This window comes from Oryx dammah, unplaced genomic scaffold, assembly GCF_014754425.2.
Source record: "Oryx dammah isolate SB20612 unplaced genomic scaffold, SCBI_Odam_1.1 HiC_scaffold_29, whole genome shotgun sequence".
Lineage (NCBI taxonomy): Eukaryota > Metazoa > Chordata > Mammalia > Artiodactyla > Bovidae > Oryx > Oryx dammah.
Genome location: NW_024070213.1, coordinates 90,965,629 through 90,973,151, shown reverse-complemented (window position 1 = coordinate 90,973,151; position 7,523 = coordinate 90,965,629). Strand labels below are relative to the sequence as shown.

At 44.5% G+C, this 7,523-nt stretch overlaps 1 non-coding gene across 1 annotated transcript; it reads right to left on the bottom strand.

Annotated features, from left to right (window-relative positions):
- Positions 1–1,440: 1,440 nt before the first annotated feature.
- Positions 1,441–1,543, bottom strand: LOC120858955. Its single transcript, XR_005719981.1, has one exon. It is a non-coding gene; the product is annotated as a U6 spliceosomal RNA (small nuclear RNA).
- Between the last annotated feature and the right edge of the window lie 5,980 nt (positions 1,544–7,523).

Sequence of the window (7,523 nt, the reverse complement as noted above, 5' to 3'; positions counted from 1 at the left end):
AGCCATCTCATCCTCTGTCGTCCCCTTCTCCTCCTGCCCGCAATCCTTCCCAGCATCAAAGTCTTTTCCAATGAGTCAATGAGTTCCACCTCTTCGCATGAGGTGGCTAAAGTACTGGAGTTTCAGCTTTAGCATCATTCCCTCCAAAGAAATCCCAGGGCTGATCTTCAGAATGGACTGGTTGGATCTGCTTGCAGTCCAAGAGACTCTCAAGAGTCTTCTCCAACACCACAGTTCAAAAGCATCAATTCTTCGGCACTCAGCCTTCTTCACAGTCCAACTCTCACATCCATACATGACCACAGGAAAAACCATAGCCTTGACTAGACGGACCTTAGTCGGCAAAGTACTGTCTCTGCTTTTCAATATGCTATCTAGGTTGGTCATAACTTTTCTTCCAAGGAGTAAGCGTCTTTTAATTTCATGGCTGCAATCACCATCTGCAGTGATTTGTTACCAAAAAAAGTGAGTGAAATAAATGCGTATTACTTTACCTACACAAAGTTGCTCACATACACACACTTGCAAACATACCATCTGTGTTTACTCCTCATGGTCTTTTTCTTTTAAAATTCATTTATTTATTTGGCTGCCTTGGGTCTTAGTTGTGGCATGCGGGAATCTTCATTGCAGTGCATGGACTCTCCAGTTGTGGGGCCTAATTGCTCCACAGTACGTGAGATATTAGTTCCCCTGAAAGTCGCTCAGTCCTGTCTGACTCTTTGTGACCCCACGGACTATACAGTCCATGGAATTCTCCAGGCCAGAATACTGGAGTGGGTAGCCGTTCCCTTCTCCAGGGGATTTTCCCAACCCAGGAATCGAACCCAGGTCTCCCGCATTCCAGGCAGATCATTTACAAGCTGACCCACTAGGGAAGCTCTAGTAACCTGACCAGGGATTGTCAAACCCATGTTCCCAGCACTGCAGGGCTGACTCTCCATCACTGCGCCACCAGGGAAGGCCCCATCTTCTTCCTGACACACTGTTTCTGCCAAACCCAAAGCAGGGCAAGTATGGAGTCTGCATAATTTGTGGATAATCCACAAATCAGCAATAAAGACTTTACCCAACGTCTATATGAAAATTCACCTTGATTAATCATCTAGATATGAAAATCATATCAGAATTGATCACAAAATTCCATGTGCACATCTAGGTGAATAAACTTCATCTTCATTTTCTTCAAGGTTTTCTGAATCAGAAAAGCAAAAAAAAAAAAAAAAAAAAATTTTTTTGAGAAACCAGAAAGGCATGCAGCCATGGTAAGAGAGATATGAAAAATGAGTTCAAGTCCCTCTGGCTTCCTCCAGCTAATTCCTGTTCTGAAATCACTGAGTCTTAGGCCTTCAGAACTTTGGAGGTCTCCACATCTGTTTCATCACCTCCAAAATCATGAAGACAGTTGGTAATTGACCTAATTCTTCTAGTTTCTCAGATAAAACTACACAATTTCCTTTATGAATGTGCATGTCATTCTTGCACAGAAGCCACGCTAATCTTCTCCGGTATTATTCCAAATACTTTTATTTTTAATTTTAAATATTTATTTGTTTGTTTAGTGCTGCACTGTTGGGCATGCAGGCTCTTAGCACCCCCACCAGGGATTGAACCCAGGCCCCCTGCTGTAGAAGCACAGAGTCTTAACCACTGGACCACCAGGAAATCCCCTTTTTCCGATTTTAGTATATATGCTGCCAAAGCACACACCACAGTTTCTTCCAGTCATCTCAATAATCCACTTTGTTGGGAAGTTCTTTCTTTTGTTTTTCTACTCTTTCTTTCCCCACAAAATTTAATTCTTTTGTTGGTATTTTGTCTTTTAAACCTAAATATATGGAAGAGAAGAATATCTTTTCTCCTTGCTCATATTTAAGCATTATATGGAAGGTAGTCGTCCCTTCCTTCTGCTTCAGAGGAAATTCCAGCAGAAGTTCGAGGTGAAAATATCATAAAAGTTCCGGAAGCTAGGGCCGGTACTCTCTTTCCCTATGGTGGCGGTTTAGTTGCTAAGTCGTGTCCAGCTCTTGCGACCCCATTGACTGTAGCCTGCCAGGCTCCCTATCCATGGGATTCTCCAGGCAAGAATGCTGGAGTGGGTTGCCATTTCCTTCTCTAGGGAATCTTCTCGACCCAGGAATCGAATCCTGCATTGCAGGTAGATTCTTTACTGACTGAGCTATGAGGGAAGCTCTTCCCCTATAGTAGCCAACAGAACCCAGATTTAGAAGACCTCTCTGACTAAATCTAAAGGCAATTTCTCCATGAATATTTCCTCCCCTCAAGCAGGGTCAGTCCAGAAAGGCAAAGGTCAATGGACAGACACCAGGTGTGAAAGTTTCTTTGCCTTACCTTGAAGCCTTGTTGGAGAGATGGGTAGACAGGATGCAAGAAGCATGTGAGTGGGTAAGCTTGTTTCTGTAGGGTCATTCTATGATTCCAGAGTAGAACCAAGCAAAGGGAAGACCAGCGTTCTTGTGAATAAATAATTACAGCTTAAATTTAAGCAATATTTTGGGAAAAAAAAACAAAAAACAAAACAGACCCTTGGGCTTATATTATCCTTGATCTTTGTCCCTTCCTTCATGTTGCTGCTGCTGCTAAGTCACTTCAGTCGTGTCTGACTCTGTGCGACCCCATAGACGGCAGCCCACCAGGCTCCCCCGTCCCTGGGATTCTCCAGGCAAGAACACTGGAGTGGGTTGCCATTTCCTTCTCCAATGCATGAAAGTGAAAAGTGAAAGTGAAGTCGCTCAGTCGTGTCTGACTCTTTGCAACCCCATGGACTGCAGCCCACCAGGCTCCTCTGTCCATGGGATTTTCCCTCATGTTAGCAGAGCCCTTAAGTCAAATAGTAGTCAGAGTTCCAAATGCCTTAATACCCTTTTCCCAAATGCTGAGGGGAAGAATAAAAATTTTAGTCCTCCTAAAGCTATGTTATTTATTCCCCTGTTTTCAGCTAGGAAGACACATCAACCTAGGTTGATCATCTCCACCAGTTCCAGTGTAATCTCTCACTGAACCTATTTCTTTTTCTTTTTCCTACTTAGACCTTGTGCTTCAGCCAAGCTAACCCACTCACCAACTCCCACATCCCCACTCATTCCCACATCTAAGCCTGTGACTGACTATCGTCTCCTATCCCCTAGAATGTTGTCTTCACGGCCTCTGTTTTCCACATCTCCTATCAAAACCCAGCTGCTCAAAACCCTTTCCTCTGTCTTTCTTCATTAACTCCAAGTAACTGAGATGAGTTCTTTGCTCCATTTTAGTTTTTCAATAATATTTAATTGCATAAGCAGCACATATGTGCATTTATATATAACAGTGGGAGAAATGTTTTCTGTCTCATTTGTTAAAAGTTTAAGTTCTGTGACACCAAGAAGTAGGGCTTCTGTTTTTTTGGGGGAATATCTAGTCTTCCCAAGAATCAGACACAACTGAAGCGACTGAGCATGCATGCATCTAGGCTCCCCACCTCCATTCTTTGAGTTCTTCAGTAAATGCTAAAACTGCTCATCACAGGATGAGACATTAAACAACATTTCTGTATCAAGTTCTGAGAGATGGACCAATGATGAGTAGCAATACTAAGAATGGAGAGAGTGGCCAACAAAGAAGAGAAATCCTAATTGTGTCCTCAATCAGAGACTTCTAGGATTTTGACACTATTTGGGGACATCTGATTAAGTAGTTTCCCATACCAAACCAGTATCTAAACTACTACTCAGAAAGAAAATTGAGTATAAGCTATATACAGGGAGAAACATAGAACAGCGCCTAGTACACAGCAGATGCTCAACCAGCATTTGAGGATGGAAGGAGTGGTGTAAAGAAAGGACGAAGGGAGGAAGAACGAGGTCAAGAAAGTCGGTTCAGTTCAGTCGTTCAGTCGTGTCCGACTCTTTGCAACCCCATGAATGGCAGCATGCCAGGCCTCCCTGTCCGTCACCAACTCCCAGAGTTCACTCAGACTCACGTCCATCAAGCCGGTGATGCCATCCAGCCATCTCATCCTCTGTCATCCCCTTTTCCTCCTGCCCCCAATCCCTCCCAGCATCAGAGTCTTTTCCAATGAGTCAACTCTTCGCATGAGGTGGCCAAAGTACTGGAGTTTCAGCTCTAGCATCATTCCTTCCAAAGAAATCCCAGGACTGATCTCCTTTAGAATGGACTGGTTGGATCTCCTTGTAGTCCAAGGGACTCTCAAGAGTCTTCTCCAACACCACAGTTCAGCTTTCTTCACAGTCCAACTCTCACATCCATACATGACCACTGGAAAAACCATAGCCTTGACTAGAGGGACCTTTGTTGGCAAAGTAATGTCTCTGCTTTTGAATATGCTGTCTAGGTTGGTCATAACTTTCCTTCCAAGGAGTAAGCATCTTTTAATTTCATGGCTACAGTCACCATCTGCAGTGATTTTGGAGCCAAAAAAAAAATTAAGTCAGCCACTGTTTTCCCATCTATTTGCCATGAAGTGATGGGACTGGATGCCATGATCTTAGTTTTCTGAATGTTGAGCTTTAAGCCAACTTTTTCACTCTCCTCTTTCACTTTCATCAAGAGGCTCTTTAGTTCTTCTTCACTTTCTGCCACAAAGGTGGTGTCATCTGCATATCTGAGATTATTGATATTTCTCCCGGCAATCTTGATTCCAGCTTGTGCTTCCTCCAGCCCAGCGTTTCTATAGGAAGAGGAGATAATAAATCAGGGTATGGCAAGAAAGAGGCTACAAGGACTTCCCTGGGGGTCGTGGTAAAGAATCCACCTTCCAATGTAGGGGATGCAGATTCAATTCCTGGTCAGGAAACTGAGATCCCACGTGTGGAGGCAGGGGACAGCGGCTAAGCCCACTCACTGGCCACTAGAGAGCCTGTTTTCCCTAATGAAGACCCAGCTCAGCCAAACAGAGAAAAGAAGCTACAGAATTGAACACAGAAGATCAGGACTGAGAAATTACCCATATAGACCTTCAGAAATGAGAGAGGGTAACAAAGGAAACAAGCGATTTTGGAATCAAGATTGCCGGGAGAAATATCAGTAACCTCAGATATGCAGATGACACCACCCTTATGGCAGAAAGTGGAGAGGAGCTAAAAAGCCTCTTGATGAAAGTGAAAGAGGAGAGCGAAAAAGTTGGCTTAAAGCTCAACATTCAGAAAACAAAGATCATGGCATCCGGTCCCATCACTTCATGGGAAATAGACGGGGAAACAGTGGAAACAGTGTCAGACTTTATTTTTTTGGGCTCCAAAATCACTGCAGATGGTGACTGCAGCCATGAAATTAAAAGATGCTTACTCCTTGGAAGAAAAGTTATGACCAACCTAGACAGCATATTCAAAAGCAGAGACATTACTCTGCCGACTAAGGTCCGTCTAGTCAAGACTATGGTTTTTCCAGTGGTCATGTATGGATGTGAGAGTTGGACTGTGAAAAAGGCTGAGCACCAAAGAACTGATGCTTTTGAGCTGTGGTGTTGGAGAAGACTCTTGAGAGTCCCTTGGACTGCAAGGAGATCCAACCAGTCCATTCTGAAGGAGATCAGCCCTGGGATTTCTTTGGAAGGAATGATGCTGAAGCTGAAACTCCAGTACTTTGGCCACCTCATGTGAAGAGTTGACTCATTGGAGAAGACTCTGATCCTGAGAGGGATTGGGGGCAGGAGGAGAAGGGGACGACGGAGGATGAGATGGCTGGATGGCATCACGGACTCGATGGACGTGAGTCTGAGTGAACTCCGGGAGTTGGTGATGAACAGGGAGGCCTGGTGTGCTGTGATTCATGGGGTCTCAAAGAGTTGGACACGACTGAGCGACTGAACTGAACTGAACTGAACTGAACTGAACAAAGGAAACAATCTAACAGTTTAATCTTAGAACATAAAGGGCTTGTTGAAGTCAGGAGACCTAAGATGGTGGGGAAGTGAGTAGTTGATTGAAAGAATTGTCAAGAAACCCAGGAGGTTAGATTTGTCTTTTCTTAAGCATATGGAACTTCCCTGGTGGCTCAGATGGTAAAGCGTCTGTCTATAATGCGGGAGACCTGGGTTCCATCCCTGGGTTGGGAAGATCCCCTGGAGAAGGAAATGGCAATCCACTCCAGGATTATTGCCTGGAAAATCCCATGGACAGAGGAGCCTGGTAGGCCACAGTCCATGGGGTCGCAAAGTCGGACACGACTAAGCGACTTCACTTCACTTCAAGCATATGGGGCCATCAAAACATCACAGTCTTCACCTCTTACAACAAGCACAGGGGAGCAGAGCCATCAGCCCTTCCTTAGGCACCTGACAGGAAAAGAGCTGTAAGCGATGTTATTGTAGCATAAAGAAACAAGCTGTGTGCCAGGAGTGAAATGAATCTTGCCTGGAGAATCCCAGGGACAGGGGAGCCTGGCGGGCTGCCGTCTACGGGGCCGCACAGAGTCAGACATGACTGAAGTGACTTAGCAGCAACAGCAGTAGCAAGCAAGTACACTGCCCTTTTTGCTGACATACAAAATCCTTAAACTGATTCCTTTCCCAGAAATCAGTTTTTTCTCACCTTCAGGTTTCTCCCTTGATCCTGGTTTCTCCCCAGTGGCTCAGCAGAGCCATCCCTACAAATGGCCTTTTGCCATACAGGAAAGCTAATCTCAAACCAGTCCAGAAACTTTCCAAGGATGAATCTGCTTTCAGAGTCCTCTGAAACCTGTCAGTTTCACTGCATTTAGATTATTTTAGATGCTCAGCTCTTACAATAGACAGAGATGAAGAACAACCAAAGACAAATTCAGTCAGTACAAAATGGTGACTCGGTTAGAGGAGAACTGTGAGAGCAAAAGGAACATAAAAGTGAGGCTCTGGGGGCTCCCCTGGGCATCCAGTGGTTAAGACGCCACACTTCAATGTAGGGGGTGCAGGTTTGATCCCTGGTTGGATCTCACATGCTGCTTGGCTGAAAAAACAAAACACACAAAAAACAAGTCCCTGATTTCCAATTAATTGATATTTATTGAGCACCTACTGTCCAAAGCATTATGCGAAGCATAGGAAGGGATACAAAGTCCAAAAATACACAATCTCTACCTTCCAGAAGTTTACAATGGAGGAGCCTGGTGGGCTGCAGTCCATGGGGTCACTAAGAGTCGGACACGACTGAGCGATTTCACTTTCACTTTTCACTTTCATGCATTGGAGAAGGAAATGGCAACCCACTCCAGTGTTCTTGCCTGGAGAATCCCAGGGACGGGGGAGCCTGGTGGGCTGCTGTCTCTGGGGTCACACAGACTCGGACACGACTGAAGCGACTTAGCAGCAGCAGCAGCAGCAAAAGAGACATATAAATATATTACATACATTATATATATATATATATTTCCAGTACAAAATAGTGCTATTACAGAGGTTCAAAATAATGTGACATTCTAGTTGGAAGAGAGACAGAAATAGTGGTCACTTGAGAGATCTAGGAAGTATTCTTGCAGGAGAAGATTTTTAAGTTGGGCTAAAATGAAGGCTAGGACCTTGATAAGCCAAT